The following is a 25132-nucleotide window of genomic DNA, read 5'->3' on the forward strand; positions in this document are numbered from 1 at the left end:
TTGTTAGAAGCTAATTTAAAAAAAAAGCTCATAAATATGCTCGAAAACAGGACAGATGCTCTGTTAGGTGGAAAAACATGTTTCTTTTATTTTACCTAAAGGGGAAATAAAGAATGAACGAGAGGATAAAAGACAAAATATAAGATTTGTTATACCACACACCAACTTGGAGTGTAACTGACTGTGTGAATGCACTCCCCGTCCCGCGCAATTGTTGTGTTTTACCTCGGATGTTTTAATAACCAAAGAGTTTTCTCCAGGAAACGTGAGGATTAGAGTATTTTTAACAACATCACTTCATTGATGTTCAGCTCAGTTTTGTCTCCCATTCTCCTCCACCTTGTGGACACACCTGTCTGTACCATTGTGCTGAAGAAAATGCACTTTGAATGTTGGCACCAACGTCAGCCATTCATTTAGAACCACAATAAAGAGTCACATCGTGTTTGCTCTTTGTGTACTCAGAGGCAGGGTGAGCTAGACCCACTAATGCAACAGACAAGGGTTAATTTTTTTCTTCTTCACGTCACTCTCACCTCTCATGTGCATCACATGCTTTGCATGCTTGTGCGGTCACATGGATCCAGATCTCGTTCTGCCGGCTCAGTGAGACCGCTGAGGCCATTTGGCTGCTGCACAGTTCGGACGTGCGGATCAATAATCAGCTCGATAAGTATCATTTCGGAGTGAAGCTGAGGTCGCTGCTTTCGCCTGCCTGCTGACAGTTCTTTTCCCCCCTGCTGCGAACTCCGCTCTGTGCCATCACAACAAAATTTATTTGGAATGACTCGAGTTCGCTTAGAGAAACAGAAATTTGAGCGGCCTCTCCCACAAAACGAGCGCCGTGGCAAACAGAAGCAGAAAAAGAAGGTGGGGAGGAGAGCACATGTAAGTGCACACATTTAGAAACTGTGCCATCACGCACAAACAGCTTGGAGAGTGAACGTATTTACTCGAGTGGGAGACTAATCAGCAGTCCTGGGATCACGGTTAAGACCGGCATTTATCCCAAAGCAAACACCTGGTCCAGAGGAGCACACGCACTCACTGAAGTTGTTCACTCAGACACCACACAGCATTTCTTTGTTGCATCCTGAGCCATCACTCAATTCCAAATGTGCCTCTGTGGCTTAAATGTTTTTCATGTGTTTAATTAAACCCAGCATTGTAAAATTATAACAATTATTTAGTCCTGTGAGGAATATAACTGTATAAGGCCAATGAATGTGGAGGAAATATTTAAAGAAAATTATGCTTCTGATTTTAAAAAAGAAGCGTAATTTAGGGGTTTTTTTGGTCGTGGATGCAATCAGAAAGTTTGAGAATCCCCGTGGCTCACCTGGCTGGGCATGGGACCAGTGTCTCAAAGGCCAAGGGGGTCTGTGTTCACGTCTGACCCAGGTTGTTTTCCTATATGTCATTCCCCTTTGCTCCTAAAATTGTGGAAAAGTCATTTAACTCTTTCCCTCATAAAGACTACAGTTTTGGACCTCCCCTGTACCTTTAATGATGAGCTCAGATGCCACTTTATATGCAAATAAAGACATAGTTTGACCATTAGAATAGCCTTTGTGTTTTTCCATAGGTAGCTGCACAGCTCATTCATTTCTATTCTATAAGCAGACCTGAAGTATGAGAGAAACCACTCAGTTCAGAACAGAGCTCCAAGAGTTACACATAGTAGGCTTGCAAGGGGGTAACGAGAGAAAGAAATATTTAAAAATACAAGCAGCGACAACAAAAGAGCATTTTTAAAAGTATTTCTATTAGTTGCACTGACCATGTTAACTCTGACACAGCTGGACTGGAGTCTTCTGAGGGGGCAGTGCGCGCTACGCTAAAATATTTTGCGCAAATTGGCTCAGCTGTATCCAAAGCACTGGAAGATCAATACATCCTGCTAGGCTTAATAAAAGCTGCAAAAGGAGCTTCATCACAACACAGAATTGGCTAAATAACCAATACAAGACTCCAATCAGCTAAAGCACTATCAGACAGAGACTCTAGTAGTGGTCTAAGAAGATGAGCGGCTTCTGTAAAGCACTTGTAAAGAGAGGAAAATGAGGCAAAATACTTGGTGCGGGTGAAATTTTAACAGTATTTCACAGCGGATGATGATATGCAGCAAGAGAAATTCGACAGAGGATGTCATCGCAGTCGATCAAACCAAAAGCGAAACATGATGGCGGGAATATGCAAATGTGGTTGTAGGGCTGTCACAATATATTACGTCTAATATCTGATTATCATGGCCCAAGGAGGTCAAGGAGAAGCAGCACTCCATCAGCGATGCACGACATTCTCGTCTTTGCATCTTTGTGCAGAAGGAATCGTGCGGCAGCAGGATAATGAGCCCAAACTCACCTCACCAAAAAACTACTTAAAGACCAAAGAAAACCGAGGAGTGCTGATTGTCACCTGACCTCAGCCCGATTGAATATTTATGGAGGAACTTGAAGACTGAGAAGGGCCAGCTTGAGAGCTTACCGTCATTAAAGGGGTTACGTAAAAACGATAAGATATTTATGCCTCCCCCCTCCTCCTCAAATTGTAAGGCTGACATCATGCGAGCGCAAAATGGAGAGATCTTCACGAGTAAGCTTCACGAGGACTCTGTTGTATGGACGGGAAAACAAGTGCAAATTATATTCAAATAGAAACAAGTAGATTTAAGAAAAAAAAATAAAGAAAAAGACAGAAATACGGTTTTAAAAAATGCTGTTTTAAAAAATGCTGTTTTAAAAAAATGCTGTTTTAAAAAATGCTTCTACGGTTAAACTGATCCCATACGAGTGACCTTTAGAATTATTACAGCAGTCTAAAATGATGGCATCAATTTACAGGATTAGTGGAAGTCCTGTCAACAAAGCAAATGCATGTAAGTGTAAATGTTGCCCTGTTAGCAGCTACTATTTAATTGGCTTTAACTTGAGACTATAAGCTTGTTAGCCCAGGGTCTCCCCTTTATGTAACCTTCAACCTAAGTTGAATGGCCATTATTAAAGCATATTAATCACCTTTCGAAACCTGTGGAAATACTATCATTAGCTGCATTTAGTTGAGCTGGTGAGCCATACACAATGGCAGGAGCTGCCATCGATAAATCGTAAATACAGCTGTACATGTTAACTGCAGCAGCGAGCATGTCAAAGTGATGGAAAGGGGAAGATTTTGGGGTAAATTTTTAAAGGGATTTAAAAAATAAATAATAAAATCGTAGCAGTAATAATGTCACCTTCTCTCTCTTTTTTTTAATGATGAAAGCTTGTTGCAGAGACATCATTAACATTCAGTGTTTGGACTCAGCGGCGGAAGAGCACTCTGCACGTGGTGATGTCACATCTCTGAGGATTGTTGAATTTAAATAGCATAGTTAGCTCCCCATCATTTCTCTAAGCCGTTTGGTCAGCTGTGCAGCTTTAAAACTAACACTGATGTATTAGCAGCCCAAGGCGTCTTTAATGGAGGTGCCACTTAATTACTACAGAGACCCACTTGAGCTTACTGAGCAATCAGAAACACATACGCATTGCTCAAAATCTGAAATTGCTTTTTCACCAAGACGTCGAGTGCAGGAACACATTTTTACATGCAAGAACATACACGGCAGAGGCCTGGATCAGGACGGCCACCCTTAGTTTTATTCCCCCCTCTGGTCTTTACATTTAGTCCTCAATTCATTTGCCGCTGTAACCTTTTGTCGCCACTCTCGCGGTAACGGAGGCGACCTCTCTGCTCACCTAGCGCTGATTTCTCTGAGAGCAGGGAGGGTGAGGTCAGAGGTTAAGACGTATATAAACAGGTGTCAGATGTGATGATGAAAAGCCGAGGATATGTGAAACTGCGCTGGAAACTCAGCCAGTGGGCTGCGAGGACACAGGAGGACGGTGCATAATAACGAGGGTAATAGATGACTTTGCCCGTCAGTGTGATGCCATGGTTTCAGGTTGTGCAAATTAAACCGTCTTGTATGTAAGGCTCGACCTTTCGGATAGCAGCTCTGTGTGTGTGTGTGTGTGTGTGTGTGTGTGTGTGTGTGTGTGTGTGTGTGTGTGTGTGTTCTGGTTCCCAGTCTCTTGGATGTGGTAGATTATTAGCCTTACTGCCCCTGTCTCCCTTCCTTCTCTCGTTCTCTTCCCTCCGTGTCCTGTTGATTAGGTTTATTATTTTATTTACATATAAAAATGAATTCATTTTGTGTTTATTTATCACTTTTAGTTTAGTTATTAGTGGGAAAACCTCTGAGACAAATCAGTCATTTACTTCTCACAATTAAGTAATTAAGCCTTGTTTTTGGAAATGCCATTAATTTTAATACAAAGAAGAGAAGACATACACTCACTGGACACTTTATTAGGTACACTTTGCTAAGTTTGTAACCTCACTGTAAAGAACCCTGTTTATGATGATCTGAGCTTTGTAGTTCTTTGACTTACTGCTTCCTTCCTATCAGCTCAAAGCAGTCTGGCCATTGTCTTATGACCTCTGGCATCAACAAGGTATTTTCACCCAGAGAAACAGAGATAGAGATGGTTGTGTGGGACAAATCACAGTAGATCAGCAGTTTCTGAAATACTTAGAGCAGCCTCTCTGGCACCAGCAAGCACACAGTCATTTAAATCACCTTTCTCCCCCATTCTGATGCTCACCACATCTATGTAAATGCCTACCATACCGCCATGTGATTGGCTGATTATATATTTCAGTTAAAGTTAAAGGTTGCTTCCTTTTTGCTCTGTTATGCGAATAGGCAGACAAGAACAGTGTATTTCAACCAGTCTGTTCGTTGATAACCACATTAGTGTGAAGTTTAATGACACACAGCTGAAGTGATGCTTTTGAAAAATGTGCATTTTTTCCCACACAGCTAATCATAATTGAGGCGCGTCATCCCTAGTGTTGACACATTATTGTTTGCTGATGTAAACAAAACAAGGCAAGCAAACCCAAACACCATACAACACTCCAACTAAATTGCAATCTATGGTTTGTCTCTGTGTGAGGTCAGGTTAAAACAATCTGTCTACACTTTTGTTACCATTCGAAATTAACATTATGCCTTTAAAATCAGATGTTTTTAAAATATTTTCATAAACTGGCATGGTTTATGGCTCCTGCCTTGCCCACGAGCACTGCTGCAGCCTGAGTCACCCTGGGAATGCCAGTTGCACGCCACCTCTGCTTGTTTTGCGCTGTCAAGAATAGCACGCACTTCAGTAGAGAGCAGCAGCGAAATGACATGACTCACAAAAGTCACCGACGCTCAGTTAATTATGCGAGATTCATGATCTTTTGAGTGCACAGCCAGCGACTGAACAACACGCCAATTTGCATATTTTTCTGGAAATTTTCAACATTTCACAGAAGCAGAACTAATGTGACAGAACTCTAACTGAAGGCTGCACTTGAGTGTGCACAATCAGCTGTTAAAAACTGAGACACAGCGCTGCCGGGAGATCGATTAGATTAGTCGACACGTATAGATCAAACACTTCGCTACCTGCTCCGTCGCTCACAAACATTACAACAAACTTTAAGTCAGTTTGAATTTAAAAAAAAAATTAAAGGGCTGGTGTCAGTTTTCAAACGATTTTTAGGGGGAAAAAGTTGCAAGTTTGGTAAAAAGCACATTAATTGGTGGTAACGTCTAAAGATATGACAGTGGCTTTAAAGGTTTCCATGATTGTATAACAGAGTAATGAGAGCCTTTGAAGTGCCACTTTTCCCAGCTCATATCACGCAGTGTGTCCTCGTTGCAGTAACTGCTGGGATCTGCTGTGTTCGATTTGAACTTCATAAAAAAAAGTTTGTTTAGCAACAGCAACCTAGTGATCTCAACTGGAAAGCTGCAGGCAGTAATTTGCTCCTAATTAGACACGTTTCTTTTAGTGCCTAAAGGGTGAATGTTGAACTGCACAAGTACAATGTGTGAATAAGTGTTTGTGCTCCTGTGCATTTCTGTGTGAGATAAACATCGAGAGTTGTTGAGCCGTGAACTCCTGCCGCTCTGTAACTTGCCTCTTCACCCGCTTCCCGCTAAGTCTTCATTAAACTGCCTGATTCAGTTACCAGTAACTGGAGCTTAATTAGGAGAATTTGATTTTCGCTGCTGGGTCTCGTGGAGAATGTTGATAATCACTTCTTATGGACAGAAAATGAGTGAGATGCTCTGCGGTGGGCTGCAAAAGTTTCAGCTTGCAAAAAAAAAAAAAAGTTCCAGGTTGGAGACTGTGCCTCCAGTCTGCTTTGATTCATGCTGTTTTTGAAAGCTTTACTAGTTCATCACATAAGTTCACAGGATAACCACCAAGAAGAAAGAGGACTTTCAAGGATTCAAGATAAGATTCAAATTAAGATGGACAGCATCTGTTGTAATTGCTCTGTATATATGTCTCTGTGTGTTTGTGCTGTATGTGTGGGTCTGAAACATCTAAACATTAGAGGTGAGCAGATCGATCTAAATATCCATAGTGTCGATACCAACATTGATATTGGTATCAGGCCGATACTAGTGTGATGGGATTGATACTTTGTGTCTATCCCCTAAGTTCAGCACTAGCAGCACTGAACTGTGTTAAACAACTTTTTGCAAATGAAAAACTATCGCTCAAACATGCACTATGAAAAAATTCTGAACCTTTTTGTGTTGACTATCATGTTTATTTTGATTTCTAGCCTATAGCACATCTAAACAACCAATCTGACCCACAGTGATTTAGCGGAAGGCACATTTACCTACCAGGTCTCCAACAAACACAGTTTCAAACTGCATGAAAAACTGAACGGTGTGTTTTGTTGTGTTAACTCATTATTGTGGAAAGTAAAAAATCGCAGTGATTTAGTGGTCATTAAAATGTGCAAATTGATGATGATTCAGCTCATAAATCATCGCACTGTGCTCTGCACTGCATAAGCTTTATAGGTTAAAAGTATCGGTATTAATATCAGCAGTACTGGCCCTGTATTCACTTGGCATTGAATATATACCAAAATTTGCAGTATTGCGCAGTATTACTAAAAATACTTTCAGGACTCCATCCATCCATTTTCCTCTGGTTAGCCAATTCAGGGTCCAAGCTGCCATAGGCTGAGAGCTTTCCGGGGTACAACCTGGAAAGGTCGCCAATCTGATGTTGGGTTAACACCGACAGACAATCATTCACACTCACATTCACATCTATGGGTAGTTTAGAACCACCAGTTAATCCTACCCCACTAACTGTATGTCTTTGGACCTTGGACAGCAGCGCTAACCACCACGCTGTCCTGCTTCTGCACTCATTTTTTATTATAATAAATTTCATGAATTGCTGCTGGTAGATATATCATGCATTTCAGTGTACATTCAATCCAATAGTGATAATAAGAAAATGTGATGTTTGCGATATTTCAGTTGGTGACGAGTTTCTCTGCGTCTCTCCGTGTGTTCTGTCAAAACATTTCAGAACAAAAGAAAAAAAACGGTGCCATTTTCATCCAAACCCATTGCAATTTTTCAGTCTCGATGTTTTCTGACTGAGAGTGACGTCTTTATTGCTGCTATCAACAAAACTCTTGCTGGTTCTCTGTTTTTTTCACCTGATCTGCAGAAACGCCTTACGAGCACCACGATTGGTGAATCTGAAATGTCCCACGCTAAGATGAAGGTGCTCACACAGAGGTCTGGAGCCAAACGTTGGCCCTGATGTTACCTATTGTTATCTGTCTTACTTAAATCTCGGCTTTGCTGCTTGATTTGCACCGAGCCCAGTATCACATTCATGCCACTTGTGGTCAATAAAGCCATACTGAATCTGAGCAGGGTCATGCAATCCCAGATCCTATCTGCACGACTTTCTTGTGTAGATGCGGGACATTGAAGTGTGTGTGTGTGTGTGTGTGTGTGTGTGTGTGTGTGTGTGTGTGTGTGTGTGTGTGTGTGTGTGAGAGAGAAAGTGAATAAGACTTTAGGTCACAGACTAAGCAGTTTATGAGAATTCTTCCTCCTCACTTGTTGCAGTGAATAAAGCCTGATCCCACACTGACAGTGGAGATTATGGGGAGTTTCTGTGTGTGTGAGCGGACACTTCCTGCTGCTCAGCCCTAAATTCTCGGCTTAGCTCCATGGAAAATCCTCTTTACTGTATTTTTCTACCTGTCTTTCTCATTCTTAAGTGTCTCAGCATCAAGCTGGAGAATGTGGTCGAAGAACTGGGTGCTTAATTAGCTGACTAAGAGTTTGATATGCACTTCATATTTATTATTACTATAAAACAAAGCCTTTTATTCTTTGGTTCCAACCTAAATGCCCTTTTAGTTAATTTCTGCATTTATGTAATAACATCCTATAAGATGTACAGTTAATAAATCATCATCAGTGAACTTTATCATTCCTCTTTGATTCATTTTTGCTCCTCTGTGTTGAAGTGAAAGAAACAGCAGCCATATCACGGCAGCTGACGACACAAGAGGGATCGCGAGTCTGAGCTGCTCCTTCAGGTTGCCTTAGAAACCAAACCAGGGCTATTTGTTCCAATTTGCTCTGTGGCACTGAGATCAAAAAGCTTGGAACCAAATGTGCTCTCTGTATATTAGCATCTGTGTTTGGTTCGACACAGTTTAGGCGTCTGTGTGCCGCATTTACATCTGTGTGTTCGTTTACAGTTGAGCCACATATTGGTTGTGTTGTTTGTGCGAGTCGAGTCAGGTTTAGGGCTTAATGTGCTTGAACTATACTGAACTTGGTGGTTTGTTATTGTCCAGTTAGGCCATCAGTTGTTACAAAGGCCTCTCGCAGGTCCCTCTTTCCCTTCAGCCCCCCGCCCCCCAAACCCCATTAAGGTTGGGGTTTAAAAAGCCGTTCCCGCTCCGCCTTCTCTCCTTCATTGAAAAGTTGGCGGTTTGTTTACGAGACCGCCAGCACTTCTTTGTGGTTCTGCGCTCTGCTTATGAGATGGAGGCGAGTAGCTAGTGAAACACTCACCCCTCCCCCTTCCTTCTCTGTCTCCTTTCCCCTTCTAACAGAATCAATTTGAAAAGGACAGACGGCCCTCACAGCCCCCTGTGCCTACACCCCAGTGATGCTTAGCTGGTGAGTACACTTTAATCTTTTTCATTTGGAGCCTCCGTGTCATTTTCATGCACTACTTTGACTGGTTTCTATATCCTTCTCTGAATTGCTGCTATGCAGTGGTGCAGCAAGTTAGTTGACTCTTTTTACTTTTATCCTCAATTTTTTTTCCTGGGAAACAACAACATTTCTCTCTGGTCTTGTGGATGAAGGATAGCAATTACTCTTTTCCTCTCATTCTAACTTTATTTAAATGTCTTCCACTCCCCCCAAGACCAAAAAGAAGTCTCACTGGCCTTTGTGGTAAAAGTAAGGCAGTCTTTTTTGGTGAAAGTCCTTTATTCTGACTGACTGAAGTGATTTGAAAGGCAGTGGGGAGAGTTTTGCAGTAGAGGCGGAAGAGAGGAGGATAAGCAGAAGTGGTGGGGGCAGGTAGGGGTGGAGGGGTTTCATGCAGGCTGCTAACGGTCAAGGTTTACCTTTCCACCTCTCTTTGTCCCTCTATTTCTATCCATCTCGTTCAATCAATCAAACTATGATGCACAAGCCACGCATCAGTTATCTACAACTCGAATTGTTGTACTTAAAAATGAGTTAAAAACAGCACAATGCCAACAAAAAATAAAGACAAGGATAAAATAAGTGAGTGTCAAATTGATGCTGGATAGTCAAAAGTACTTTTTTCCACGTGAAAGCGAAGCACTCCGGTCGTCGACAGCCTTGTGCCTAATTGACACAGCACAGTGAAATTATTATACAGGTGACATGAGTGCATAATCATCTTTTGAAATCACCTTCACCAGAGCAGGCTGGGGCCATTCTCAGAGCTTTTACATGCTGTTTTTAATTCAGCTGTAGCAAGAGCAAGAAAGTTGGGTCATTATTCCGTCCATCAACACCTGACGCTTGAAAGTTTATCTTGTGTAACGTTTTAAGATATTTCTACGGTGGGCCGGAGAGTTGCAACGTAACCAGCAAATAGACAAACCCTGCAAAAGCACACAAAAGGCAATGGAAGTAGGAAAAAACTCAGAAAATACAACGGAAGTGTTATAGTGGATTTTTTGGATGGGGGTTGTTTTTGCATATAGAAACTGAAACACACGAATAAATGCACTGAGAGAAAACGAAGTGGAGATTCATCAGTGTTGTGAGGGAGAAAAATATGCAGTCAGAGTGTATTTTAATCACATGAGTCATGTAATACTAAACTTATATATTTGCTATTAGCTGCTCACTGTTAGCTTGTCACTTCTGGAGCTGTTCCTTCATGTTCTCGTCTCCCCCCAAAACACTTCCCTTGTGTTTTGTGTGAAGTGGGTTCTCTTTTTAAAAATGTTTCCTGGTGTTTTCTTAACTTGCTGTGCATTTAAACTGTCAGGGCCAGATTTAATCATCCAGCCAAACCGTGTCAGTAAGGCCCGTCACCATATTAGGTTTAGACATTAAACCCTATGACTGGATGAACTGTGGCGAAAATTAAGTAAAATGTTGGTTTTCTACTAGAAAAAATGAATTATACTGTTAAAAAAAAGAGTGAAGGGAAGTGTAGTGCAGCTTTTTGTGCAGTTATAGAAAGTAGTCTGTCCATAATTGCACAAAAATGTACACAAAGTACAACAGTTTTTTTCTAAATGTGTTATTAACGTGGCATTTTTAAATCTCATAGCTATGTTGGTGAGTACAGTTGGAATGTGACTGTCCCCTGAGGGAAGGTATCCAGATTACAAAAAAACTGAATAGTAGGCATGTTTGAAGCTAAGTTTTTAATATATGCAAGCTCTCCTGGAGTTCGGATGATCTGATATCGTCGTGTTGGTGTTGTTCCCAGATCATCATGAAAATGTTGTTCCAGGTTCAACATCGCAAGTGACCAATCACATTGTTGTGACGTTATTCTTTTGCGCGCCAAGCCATTTGGGCATTTATGAAATTCCAATGTTGCAAGGACAATATCAGTTCTGCTTACTGTTTATTAAAGCGTTAGGGTTAGGGTCAGGGTCCGTTGATCGGCGGACAGAGGCGGTTTCTCGCAGCTTAAGTACAGTTTTTGGTTTTACGGCAGTTTTTCCCAATGTCGCAAAAGTATGACGTCACAACATTCTGATTGGTCACTTGCAATGTTGATCCTCGAACAACATTTAGTATGATTATCTGGGAACAACACCAACACGAGGATATCAGATCATGCCTTGAGCATGTGCTAATGAACAGAGGTGGTGAGAAAACTGTTGGCCTACATGTTTTAAACACAATGGCATGCAGAGTGAGCTCAAACTTTCATTTAACTTGTCTCAAATACCTTCACACACACACACAAACACAGATATTCACTGAAGCTGAACATGAGCCAGAGTGACATAAAAAAGTTTTTAGAAGGTCTTTTAGTCATTTATCAAATCTGTGAAAATGTGGAGGAGAGCAAAGTGAAGGAAACAACATCTAATAAAAATCTATCCCTATTTGTGAGATTGTTTTTTTTTTTGCCTGGATATCATATTCTTTGCTGTCCCAGTGCTCATTCAGCTATGTAAACTAGATCCTATTGTTACGTAAACAGTTCAAAAAAACGCCTTGGATAACAGAAAGTCAAACTGAGGAGCTGAAAGTCAAACATTTGGCATCCCCTCGGAGAAAATGACCTTGTTTACTGAGCGACTGAGCAAAAATGTTGTACTCCTAAAATCAGAATTTATGCATCATTGATTTTTTTTATTTTATTCTCATAAAATAGATAATAGGGTTATTTGTAATGTAGCAACTTTATTGACTTAACCTTGACTCAACTGGACCTATATATATATATATATTAAAGCACTTTTCATTGCATTGCAAATCTAACCTTGCGTATTTGTTCACACTGCACAAAGTATTTAAATAACTCTAACTTAATCAGAATTAGTGAAATATGAAGGCTGTTTGGATACTTTTTATTAAAACGTAAGCAAGTGATGCCACTCAATTTTTGCTTTCTGTGGCTTTATTCAGTCTCAAGTGTATCTATCATCTTGGTTTTGATTTCAAGCCCTTTTTATCTTCTGCCCAATTTCTCCTAAAATTAGTAGAGACTGCTCTTGCTCCAATCTCAACCACTTCTTTCTCTGTATTTAATATCCCTGAAGGCCATCCCTGGAATTTGCTTATTTTCTATTGCTCCACTCCCCTTGCTCAGCACATGCATTCAGCTCACTTTCTCTATTCAATTCAATTTGTGGCCTAAATATCTCCCCCTAATATGTGTCAATGGAGTAGAGTAGCAGTGCTCCCTCTCTGGCTGCTTTGAAGAAGCTCCACTGCGTTTGTCTTGGTTCTCTCTGCCCCTCTGGGAGGAGATCAGGGGCTCCAATCGTGGTTGGCATGATGTCTCCTCCAGCCCCGCTGTTGTTTGCTGATATTTAGTTCAGGATAACAATAAGCCGGAAGAAAACAAGCTCCTTTCAGGCCAATAAGAGATGGAAGGGCTGGACTGAGGGAGAGAGAGGCCTAGAAAAAAAATGGGGGTGGGAAGACATGGGTCTCATCCCTGGATGGGGATGCTCTTTAAAGTATTCTGTTTGTGGCCCCCAGGGCCGAATTAAGGGAGCGTCATTATCCCTGGCAAATTACCATGCTGCCTTTGTGGTCCAGCCATGGAACATTAGGGTGCCTTAAAACGTGGCTGAGCTGTGCCTATTCAGTTTGCGAAAGTGGGGCCACTGGCAGATCCTTGGCCTGACTCACAGAGGAGGCATTCACACCCTATCGGGGGGATGGTGACAGCAATGATGGTGATGGAGAGGTTCTCTTGAGATGAGTAAAGAATCTCTCGGGCCAAGGCTGATGTGTGATCTTAAATCACGTGCCAGCTGATGATGTAATCATTTGGCTTCATCAAGGGTTTGAGCCGCTGAGCAAATCCGGGCCCTGACTGAGACATTCCTGAAGATTTCCACGCCAGTAGCAGGAATTAAATTAGATCCAGTCTTTTAGTGGAATAATAATAATTATAATGATAATACCTTTTTTTGCTGTCAGATTAAGATAAACTTTCATATTCCTACTTTATTATTAATATTTCTTTATAATAAAATATTTTTTTGTCAGGATTTGATTAAATATTAATCAGCCTTTGACCTTTTTTCCGCTAAATTTCAGTAGTTAGCTTAAAAATATGAGAGTTGTGGTTTTGCTTTAAGGTGTACAGTTATCAACAAGTACAAAGAAGAAGAAATGGCTGTGGATGTTTTACTTGGTCAGTGCTTTCATGTTTCAAGAGGCAGTTAAGATAACTGGAAAAATTCCGGTGTCTTGTATCCAAAACTGAAAGTGAGCATGAGGGGCTGATTTCAGAAGAAATGTCAGATCCTTTGAGCCTGTGCGAAGGATTTCAGTAGTTGCAGAGTGTCTGCAACAAATAAATGTCTCTGAGTTCTGTATGGCATCCACTACAAGCTGTGAAGGAAGCTTTTTTTTCTACATACACTTTTTGCAGATTTTTTAGTCTTTACTGCAACAGGACAGTGAAGAGAAGACAGGAAAGCTGGGAGTCACGGAGTAAATAGCCACAGATTTGGTGGATTTAAACCCGTGCTTCTGCATTAGCCTTACTGCATATTGGGTCACCTGCTCAGCCCAGTGAGCTAAATCGGCACCCCGGCAAGCTTTGTTTTAAACATTTGCAGGTAGCTCACACTCAGCGAACGTTGATCCTCTGGGTCTGAAACAGTTAAATTAAGTTTTCATCCGATGCCAAGTAAAGCCAGGGTGCTCCATGAGCTATTATGTCAAACTCTTCAAAGAAAACTAAATAAGAGCGCTGCTGAAGGCGCCGCAAAAGTTCTAGTGTGTGAAATATTTGTTCTTGGCACTTTGCCTTTATTTATCATCCAATCAACTGGAAGCTTTACCTCAGCGATTGATGTCTCCCTCATTTTATTTTTCTTACCACGATAGGTGGGAGATTTCATTACTTTCCAACATTGTTTCCGGGTTTTATGAACTCAATCCCTCCGCTGAAGTAGATGAAGAAAGGGAGGAGGGCTTTTGTCCAGGGGCTGTGGCAGAAAACCCTGAGCCTGTAAATCCTGTGCTGATCTTTGGATCATTAAGCTGTGAGCCCTCAGTCCTTTGGTTCTTTATCACCAGGCCTGGATCCCAGGCCATAATAGAGGCTAACTGGCTAATGATTAGCTGTCTACTGCAGCTACTTGAAAGCTGACTGCTGCTGCTGCCAATCTGAATGAGAGGAGGTTTTAAAAACATATAAATCCTTAAATGTGTTTCTCTTTTTTCCCCTCTCAAACCTTCTCTCTCAGGATCTGGAACTATTCAGTTCTTTACAAAGCTTATTGTGGAATGATGAGTGTTTTTTTTCTCCATCTTCATTTTGTATGAAAAGCCATGTTGACTTAAGCTATTGTTGATTTGCATATTTTAAGCCGCTTGCTCGTGTAACTACTTTACAATAGGTGTTGGAATGGCTTGTGTACATGCTTGTTAATTTGACAAACAGCATTACCTTCTCCCCGTACTGCCTCTGAAGTAATCGCCTTGTCTCTAAACAAGCTCCATGGAGCTGAAAGGAAGGGGATGGAGTCTGAGAGGCAGTGTTTTGGATAACAATCACTTTGTCTTCCTCCTATCAAAAATCCTTGATTACTTGATTATTCAGGAACCACACAGGCATATGAATATGAAACTTCTCACCCTTTGAAGCAAACATAAGAAACAGCTGGGATGAAATCTTCTTTATTTAAAATGTTGCCTGCGAATTAACTAGTTTGGAAGAGCGATCTGGAAGACGGCGCTACTGCGTCACTAATTGACAGACTCGTGGTGTTTACATCGTTTCGTGCTCCGTAATTGGGGAAAAAAAGGGTAATACACAATGGTTTTCCTTCAAGAATTCAAGTGTGTTAATAAAGCTTGTTATTTAAATTTTTTATTCATCTTTTATCTGTGTAGGTTTCTCTCGTTTAAATCACGGACAGGACCCTATTTTGTTACAAAAAGCTCAAGATTGCGAGAAAAAGAGGGATCCTGAATGAGTTTTGTTTTCCACAAACATAGATGTAAATCGGTATATCGTGGGTCGCATGAGGAATGAGAATGTGTTCCATCGAATTAGATGCCAAACATGTGGAGACAAGGAGGCAGAGAATAAGAGAGGCTGGTTAGGTCTTCTGCTTATGTACTTGAGGGTCATCAGCCTCTGATGATAAGCTGCTGGCTAAGATGGGGATTATGCTCAGGACTTGTTGAGGACAAGGATGTGGACAGCTGCAGGAAAAAAAAGCTAGTTTTTCCTTTTGTACATCTTTGAAGTATGAGTCCACCTGAGGAGCATGAGCATATGTGGTGCATTATGTCTTTGTGGAGCCACGTGGCCACAAGGCCATAAGGCTGCCCGCACACACACATCTAGACTTGTGTGCATCATCCAAGACTAGCAAACTGTGGAAACCACAGCATTTCTTATAGTTAATGTAACATACAAAGTCAAACTGAGAGGAAGCTCAGCACATCTGAGGATCAGGGAAGGATTATGTGCACATTACTGCTGCATTCTGTAAGAAAGAGTCCCAAATGTTTGCTTTTCCCCGTGACTTCACTTTTACAGAGGGCGATTTTTAACACAAGGGTCTAAAACTAGAGGGTGTCACATATCCCTTTAAAACAAATATGTGATTTGGACTGGACTCAGTTAGTCTGTGATGGGATTAAAATTCCAGTCTTTGGCAGTCTGACATCCAGGATGCTCATCCAGTACTCTGGCCACACACCTTTATCTCTGGGGGGCACACTGCTTCCTGCATTGGCACTAAATGTTGGCAACAAACAGAATTCCTATTGGTCTGGTTTGGCTGATTCTAAAATGTGCCTTCTCCGTTGCTCCTGTGAGGAAGATTACCTTGCCTGTCTTTAACTCGCTCTTACTTTTACCTCGAGAAAACACAGGCTGTTTAAGGCAATCAAACACAGTACATTTCTTCTATATAAGTTGTGATGTTAACCTTAACTTGTATATGAGCCCGTAACCACGTAACACACAGCTATAAATCCAGCTTTAGTGTGTTAACACATCTGAAATCCTATTAGAAACCCTTGATTTATTTTGGGCTAAATCAGCCTCACCTAAATCAGACCACAAGTAGAACTTAACTCTCTCCTCTGTTAGATTTTTTTAACCACCACTTTCACTCTCCACAACCTGTGGAGCAAACTTGCTGTCTGCTTTTTAGTCATTCAGTAAGGATTAGTGGCACTATGTGTTTTCTAATTATAGAGCTGGACTGTGCTCTCTCTCCTCCACTGAGGGGTCACATCAAGCCCACCAGGCTCTCAGCCAGGAGCTTAGTCACAACTCTTAACCGCTACTTTCACACATTTATGCCTGTGTTTCCTAATTTGATATCTTTTTAAAATTGCTATCTTTTTCTTCGTCTGTAAAAAAAAAAAATCACTGCATGCTCTGTTCTCTTTTTTTTTGCGCCTGTCCATTTCTCTGTTTCTCCCTCTCCTGCTTGCTGAGTTCACAAGAATGACTTTTCATTTGGATAAAATAAACTCAATGAGGTAACTGTCAAAATAAATCACTTCCTATATCAAGGAGGAAACAAGTAAATGCCCGGGAGAAAGGGATAGCAATTCCCTTTTTTTAACCACACAATCAATCAGTTCCCCTTCACATCTTTTCACATCTTTTCATTCTTGCCGAACAATGGGTTTGATTAACCCCTCTGGGAAAGCTCATTATCCATTTCCATCACAAAGGTGTTTGTAAGGCACTTGGATTTGAAACGCCTCAGCAAAAAAACATAGATAAAAGGAATATATCGAGCTTAAAAAAAGAAAAGCCAATGATAAAAAAAATGATGGCTGCCAGTCTGAGCTCATGCATCTGGTTTAACAACCTAGCCAGATGTTGCTCCTGCATTCTTGATGTCAGTAAGATGTTTTGATCGTCGTGACTGCTTTGTGTGAGTTTGCCAACTTGCTTTAAAATATCGTCTTTTTCTCTGCCACTTTAATTAGATGAATTGAGTTGTTGTGACAGTGGGACTTGAATTATATTATATGTATGAGTTTATTTTGATTATCAGAGTCTGTTAAGGACGTGCGGGAATACCATTGTTGAGCCAAATCAATTTCTCTTCTTCGAGGGACACCCAGGAAATAGTTCAATCCATTTTTAATCAAAGCACCTTATTATGCTGGACTTTGGGTTTGTGTCCTGTTTTCGCATCAGTTATTTGATGAAATGAAATGCGCAACCATACAGCAATTGCAAAGATAACGGCTTGCCTTTTGAATTTAACTTAAAATGATTTATTTATGTTGTAAATATGTTATGATGGGCTCGAATTCTGGATATGCTTTGAGTGATATAATGCACACACATCTCTGTTTATCCTACATACGATGACAGTTTTAGCCATGTTCAAACTTTTTGATCCCACAGTCCCTGCATAGTGAGGACATGAGCAGACGACAAAATGTGTGGCAAGCAAATCCCTGCAGCTATGGTGTTGACAGAGTTGCTTTTTGTCAGTGTGTCCAATACAGAGATCGAGACAGGTTTAGCTTAACTTAGCTTAGCGTAGCCTAGCTTAGCCTAGCTACAAGACTAAAAGTCAAATTGCAGCCCACTGATACCCACGGGAATAAAAATAAACATGGTGGCAGTAAGCTACACAAGCTAGCGCACTCTAAGTGATGTTCCCAAACCTGGATAAATGGAAGGGTTCCAAATAAGTCATGCGGATCCATCCGCTCTGGTCACCCCTTGGGAAATAAAGGAACAGGCATAAAGTTGTTTGTTATTAGAGGCACAGCTACTTTGAGTGACAGGAGAGTGCCTACTATGCTGCTAGTTCTGTGCTAGGAATCACCTCAGCTAAGTCAAATCACTAAACTAGAAGGGATCTAAGTGTTGTTATCATTTGAAACAATTTCAGTGAAGTTATCTAAGAACTAATATCCTCTATACTTTTTACAGTTTATACAGTTTTGATGAGTGCTCATGAACTGGATAACAAGTACCGTTACTCCTGGTACCCAAAAATAACAATGTTCCAGCAGCAGGTGGTTAACATAAACATATGTGATACTATATGTGGCTATAGCTATTTTTATATTCATGATCTGTGGTTCTACCACACATCATATGACACACCCTCACATAAATCCAATAGTAATTTGTGTGTTTATTGAAACAATTGAAGCACAGACAGTTTTTGTGTTGATCAGTCTATCCTTTTCTTACCATCTCCCTGTACTAGCTTACAGTAGATTGGGTAAAGGGATGGTCAACTGCAGGGATTCTCACAACAACAGCTTATTTAAAAACTTAAAATGGCCCTTTAGCCCTTATTACATTTCTCTGGACATATGGGAGTAGACCAAAACACTCTGCTCTAAATCACACAGACATATGATGAACTAACAAAACCTCTGAAATACTCCAGCTGGCCAGTAAGGCTTTGTAGTTTCCATTAACTTACATTTTTAACTTTTGTGGGCACATTTTCACCTCTCTTCTAAGCACACAAAGTAAACCTGTTTTTCTTTCTCACCCGTGAGTGTCTTTCAGTTGACTTTGTGTGATAATATAAGTACAAAGTGCCTTGAGGTCATCTGGATTTTATTTCAGTCCCTCTTCTTTTCTATGCCCACTTTATAAAAGGTACGTTCACTTCAAGATATCAAAGTGGGATTACTTGTAATTCTTATTCTTGTACAGGATGACCTCCTCCTTTTTGGTTGAATTAGGTGCCTTTACAGAATTAATTACTTTGAGCTTTGGGGCTGAGGAGATTTCTTCGTATTTTCAGTATCTGGGTCTTTTGTGTTCCCTCACACCAACATGAGAGAACAGGACTGACTGAGAAGGTGTTATTAGTTCTGCTCTCTGTTAATGTGAAAACATAGAATCAAGCCTAGATGAACGTGTGAAGGCTTAAGTGAAAAGTGCGAATGTATCTGGCTAAACATCCTGCACCAATTAGTTAATGATTAGACTGGTAATTAGGTCTTTGGGAATCGTACTCTTTGTGCAGCTGATTGATAGTGGCACTTGTTCACGCTGTTCATTTGAAGTTTTCGTGGATGCTCAGATTCTGGCACATTCTAAAACCCATCCACACACATGCTTTGATGAAGATATCCACACCGCAGCCTCCAATTTACAGCTCAGCTTGATCAAACTGCTCATTTACAAAACTAATGAGAAAATGAACAAAAATTAAGAAATCATTTAGCTGTTGTATTACATGAAGACAAGAAGCCACATTTCTTTTTCTGCTGTGAGCAATTATATCACAATTACAACACAACACAGCCCCTTCGGGCGCTTGTCTGAGGGTGTTGAGCTTCCTTTTGGAGTTCTAAATGCGGCGTCGGAGGCGTGATGTGTGTCAGGGCGGGGAATAATTCCGCCAGCGATCAGTCTTGTTTTTATTTTCATCACAAAAATTTCCTGGCATATTGCCTGGGTTATGCTTCAAGAAGACCATAGCTTACAAATTGTGCCGCAAGACCACATAGCAATTATACAGAATATGAGATGTTTTTTATTCCAATTACATCACAATAGATTTAATTATAGCTGCGTGTCTTTTTTGCATCAGGCTCTATCGCCTGTCTTTTGTTTGGGAGAGGATGTTTCTTCACTCTCTGGACTGTAATCAGTGTTTGAAAAGACACTACGATATGGGAACCAAGCGCTGGCACTGTTTAGGAGATGAAATGGAACAAATGATCCGCTGCAGCTTTTTCTGTTCATCAGTGATTCCAACATGTAACTGTCTCAGAAGAATAAGAACCATTTACATGTAGCGATCTTTTAAAATGCAGATGAGCTTTTTTTTTTTAAAGATCTTGCCCAGGTTGACGGCACTTTCGAAACTCTCGAATTCATCCGTGAAGTTTAGACGGTTGGATGCGGCACAAAGCTTTTACTTCACTTCAAAACACTTTGCACTTGTTTGACTTCTTACGGTGTAGCTGCAATCTTAAATCCCTCTCCCTAACCCTTCCTCTTCCTCCTCCTTTGCTTTCTGTCCTTTTGAGAACAGCAGGATCTGACAGCCCTGAGCCGAACAGTGTGAAGTTTGTGAAATGGAAATGGCTTTGTGGTGTCTCCTAAACGCCTGACCACTTTATCTTATGTGTGTGTGTCTGTTGGTGTACATGTGTATATTTTTCTCTTTCTGTATGTGTGTGTGCGTTGTGCACATTTCTTTAGCTGTAGTTTCATGAGTCCAGAATGTGAAATGGACTTCTGAATCATTCTCTGCTGCCAGCTGGTGATCAGATTTTTTTTCCCCAGTGCGCAAATAAATAGGATCAGTGCTGCAATGTGTCTGCACTGGTGGCAAATTCTTTCGAGCCATTGCTAAACTATACAGTTATATGTTGTTTTTTAAAAAACTATTATTATAGTGTTTATGTTGGAAAATAAAAAAAGGAAATGAAGAATACCCTGATTTTAGACCTATAGCTGATTGTTAAGCTCTTAAAATTCATTAACTATGCAGAATGTGCCTCTCGTGTTCCCTCAGCCTTTGTTGCAGGCTGAAATTCAACATTTTGTTTTATAATAGTGAAAACCTAACCTTGCAATCTTCTTCCAGCTCTTGTTAGCATGAAAGAGAAAAGTACTAAAACATCAAACATTATCAAATGACTCCTGAAATATAAGCCATTTCTGCACTATCTAACACAATGCTTCAGTGTGTTCCAGTCTACATTTCACTGAATACACTGCTTCTCTGTGACACAGTTTCCCTCCCTTGGTCTTTGAAGTGTAGCCAAAAGTCATGCATCGTGGCTTTTGCAAGCTTCTGAGCACAAGGCGAGACATAAGAGAAGTCGATTATACTTCTGTGTTCGGAAAATTGTCACTATATGTCACAATATAACAATACGGGCTTGCAATATAACTTGTCAACAACCGGTGACAGACTATAGCCAACCAGATGTCATACATTATGCAAGAGGACTAAGGTGCTTCAGGGTGGTAAGAAACACTGTACATATTGACTAACCAAAGTGTGCGATGACATGAAACCCAGACCTTGTACAACTTGGCTGATTCTGAGCTTGTGTTTACTGCACTCGCAGTTATATTTTTAGCTGTCTACTTGTCATCTGATCGCATGAATTTTCATGCCATGTGTACGGGAACAAAATGTGTCTGTGTCACGGGCCTTGTCAAATTTAAAATGTGTCAGATTCAAAATGTGTCAAACTACAAGATTCGAAGCGATGCTGTAAATCTATTTGACTGCAGTGACTGTTACTCGGGTGCTATTATGACAACTGACAAATCACAAATCTTGAGCTGACACCGTGTGCAGTGGCAGAGCAAAGCAATCTTTAAAGGGATGACCAGCTTTAGAAAACTCCTTACCTTTGGCCCTTTATTTTACCTCTGAATGGAAAATCACTGAAGAAAATATCTAAAGCCCTGAAATACTTTATTTGCAATGTCATGCAGACATACACTGTGAGGACTCATGTATAATAAGCTTTTTAACCCCTATTTTATTATGGAAGCTCAGGACCATTGAAACATTTCAACCAATAAATCATTAGGTTGAACTTGTCCAAAAAACTCACTGAAAAGCCTTCAGCTAATCCAAAATGCTGCAGCAAGAGTCCTGACAGGGACTAGAAAGAGAGAGCATATTTCTCCTGTTTTGGCTTCCCTTCATTGGCTTCCTGTTAAATCCAGAATTGAATTCAAAATCCTGCTCCTCACATACAAGGTCTTAAATAATCAGGCCCCATCTTATCTTAATGACCTTGTAGTACCATATCACCCTATTAGAGCACTTCGCTCTCGCTCTGCAGGCCTACTTGTTGTTCCTAGAGTATTTAAAAGTAGAATGGGAGGCAGAGCCTTCAGTTTTCAGGCCCCTCTTCTGTGGAACCAGCTTCCAGTTTGGATTCAGGAGACAGACACTATCTCTACTTTCAAGATTAGGCTTAAAACTTTCCTTTTTGCTAAAGCATATAGTTAGGGCTGGACCAGGTGACCCTGAATCCTCCCTTAGTTATGCTGCAATAGATGTAGGCTGCCGGGGGATTCCCATGATGCATTGCGTTTTTCCTTTCCAGTCACCTTTCTCACTCACTATGTATTAACAGACCTCTCTGCATTGAATCATATCTGTTATTAACCTCTGTCTCTCTTCCACAGCATGTCTTTATCCTGTCTTCCTTCTCTCACCCCAACCAATCACAGCAGATGGCCCCGCCCCTCCCTGAGCCTGGTTCTGCCGGAGGTTTCTTCCTGTTAAAAGGGAGTTTTTCCTTCCCACTGTCGCCAAAGTGCTTGTTCATAGGGGGTCATATGATTGTTGGGTTTTTCTCTGTATCTATGAAGTGCCTTGAGGCGACTTTTGTTGTGATTTGGCGCTATATAAATAAAATTGAATTGAAATTGAATTGAATTGAACTTAGTGGATGTAAGTAAACTTTAAAAGCTAATTTAAAACACGGCCCCACTCTGAACCCATCCAAAGTTTTCCAGCTAATGTGTGTTTACAGAAATAATGACACACATGCAAACCCTACCAACCATAACCTCTTTGGTGGAGTTAAAAATTGTAGTTATTGGATTTAACTCCGGTTCTGTGAGGATGGGCTAAACCTTTTAATGATGTTTACTGTTTTTCTGTGGGGTGACTGAAGAGAAACCCTTTTGCTATGTCCCTGACTGCGAGGTCACACTTGCTAATGAAAACTACACAACATGGAAACTAGAGAGTGTTTCCTTTTATGAGGGATCACAACTATGCTCAACAAAAGACAGTTATAGGAATATTTGGAACAAAACACTTTTCAGTGGATTTATTTTGTTATGGTTGCTGTCTGCTCCAGATGGGGATTTATAGCCCTCATACATTCAGTTTTTAAATATGTTCAACTGGAAAAACACTTATTGACTGTGTGGGCTGCAGTATATCAGTTCATCTTGTGAAAAGTCAAAAAATCTTAAAATTTTCTTAAAAAGTCTAAAATAATGAGCCGTGTCTGGGTAAGCACTGCGGTGAAGCTGGAGCTGAATGAGACCTGCTGAAACAGGACCGTAGCTTATTATATCACAGATCAGACCAATTAACGAGAAGTTGACACTGTTTGGATTTTCCCAAAGCAGTGCTGCCACTGACCTGTTGCATCCGTTTTGCCTGCAGAGCAGAGGCAGGTTGTTGTCTGAGGAGACTTGTTAGGAAGCAAAGAGCTGCTCTTTCCGCCTGCTGCATCATCTGCGATTCATTTTTCTCAGGAGAGCCCTCACACACACACTCATACGTGCACACACACATGCTGCTGCTGATGGCCTTCTCAGTGTCACACATTACCTGATTTTTTTTTATTTTTTTTTGTCATTTATGAGCAAAATCTGTGTGTGTTGGTTGGGCTTTGAAAGTGATTGTTTGATGCCAGCACACAGCAAAATTAATGCTTCTGCTAAAATTCCTCATTTTGAAATCACAAGGGCTCTTTGAACACATTGTCTTTGTGTGTTGTTAGTGTGTGCGCTTTTATTAAAGTTTTTGCAGCCAATCCCCAAGAAGCACAATGGTAGAGAGTGATGAATGCCCGCAGCCAAAAATCCAATAAGATGGATTTGGTGGGAACAGCAGCATTCGCTCGCTCGGCCACTCTCTCTTGCTTTCTGTCTGTTATTCCATCTAGCGCGCGCTCAGCCGCTCACCCAACAGCGTGGCTCCACATCAGTCGTTTGTTCACAGCAGATCAGTGCTCTGTAATCAAAGTGGGAGGCAAGTCGCCGATCATTAATGCAATGCCACCTGTGTTTCCTGTCCACGGTCCAAGTCTGAAGAGGATTCACCAGAGCGGTCGGTGATCAGCGGCGATGGACACATCAAATGTCTGTTGTTGTCTCCACTGTGCACGACCGCTGAGCGCCGAAAGAGCTCAGCCTGCTGTACCGGCCACTTTATAGGCTTTGAGAAACACCAGCATGAATCCAATAAGCCTTCACTTAATTTCTTTCACACAAGATTTGTATTGGATTCCTGTGTTGCTGCCTGGTAGTGACTGTACACTTGAACATGTGCCTTTATTGTGTTTAAAGTTTAACTGGAAGAATTATGAAAGCACGGGCCAATGAATGAAACCTCGGCTGCCCCTAAGGAAATTTGTCTTGAACAAAGGGCCTTTCCAGCATGCATATAAAAACTTAATTACATCAGCAGGGGCTCTACATAAAGCACATTTAAAAGAGAAACACAGACACTTAATAAAAGATGGACACATTTCTGATGTAAAACTTTTCGATGACATTTAAAGTGAGATTTGGTTACACAGGTGGATGCTGCAGGGGATAAAGGGTGTGAACAGCAAGGCCGGACAAAAGGTCTGAGTTTACTTTGATCTTATGAGCACATTCGTAAACACCGTCGCTGGTGCAGAGGCTTTGTGATCCAGGCCGGCAACTCAGATCAGTTCAAATGCTGCTAACATTTAAATGATTTCCTGACAAGCCACTGTGTTTGCTTGGAAGCTGGGTGCGGTGGGGACAACCCACTGGTTAGTAAAGTCATTTTATCAAGTCATGAAGCATTGAGCTAAATGTTTTCACCATCTTAGTGTTGTTTAAATCGAATATATGACAAGTGATAGTTGGATCAAGCTGTTAAAACTTGGACACCACATGGTCATTGGCTAACAACTGACATAATCTTGGTACTCTTAACCCTCCAGTTGGTTTCACCCCACTCGCCTATTCATTTCCTATGACCGGGAACACCACAGATGTAACAAGGTTGATTAAAACACTCAAACTCCAATGAAAAGTTGTGATCATCACTTTTATATGTTCAAGTGCATAGTGTGGAGGATGTCATTAGGCCTTGAGGCAATCGAATGTAAAACACAATATTTATGAGTGTTTTAAGTTTAAATTGGACAGATTTGCCTTCAACACAACTGGAAGGTTAACAATGACTAAAATTTCCAAAACATATTTTATATTCAATATAATGCCATCTTTTCCATAAAGTGATGATGAAATTGTTTATTGAGGTCACAGAGCAAGGGAGTTAAAGGTCTTCCAGGCCAGCGGTCCCC

General features: G+C 40.9%; 1 protein-coding gene across 2 annotated transcripts in view; it reads left to right on the top strand.

Annotated features, from left to right (window-relative positions):
- sema5ba (sema domain, seven thrombospondin repeats (type 1 and type 1-like), transmembrane domain (TM) and short cytoplasmic domain, (semaphorin) 5Ba) overlaps positions 1-25132 on the top strand; it is a 191909-nt gene that overhangs the window by 27880 nt on the left and 138897 nt on the right. The window contains exon 2 of one of the 2 annotated variants that reach the window (XM_042227660.1): positions 9004-9070. The exons of the other annotated variant lie outside the window; for it this stretch is intronic. The gene's annotated coding sequence lies outside the window, so the exon portion shown is untranslated. The remainder of the gene's footprint in view (positions 1-9003; positions 9071-25132) is intronic. 2 annotated transcript variants of the gene reach the window in all.

Source organism: Haplochromis burtoni, unplaced genomic scaffold, assembly GCF_018398535.1.
Source record: "Haplochromis burtoni strain Fernald_Lab_line unplaced genomic scaffold, NCSU_Asbu1 Contig_275, whole genome shotgun sequence".
Taxonomy (NCBI): Eukaryota; Metazoa; Chordata; class Actinopteri; order Cichliformes; family Cichlidae; genus Haplochromis; species Haplochromis burtoni.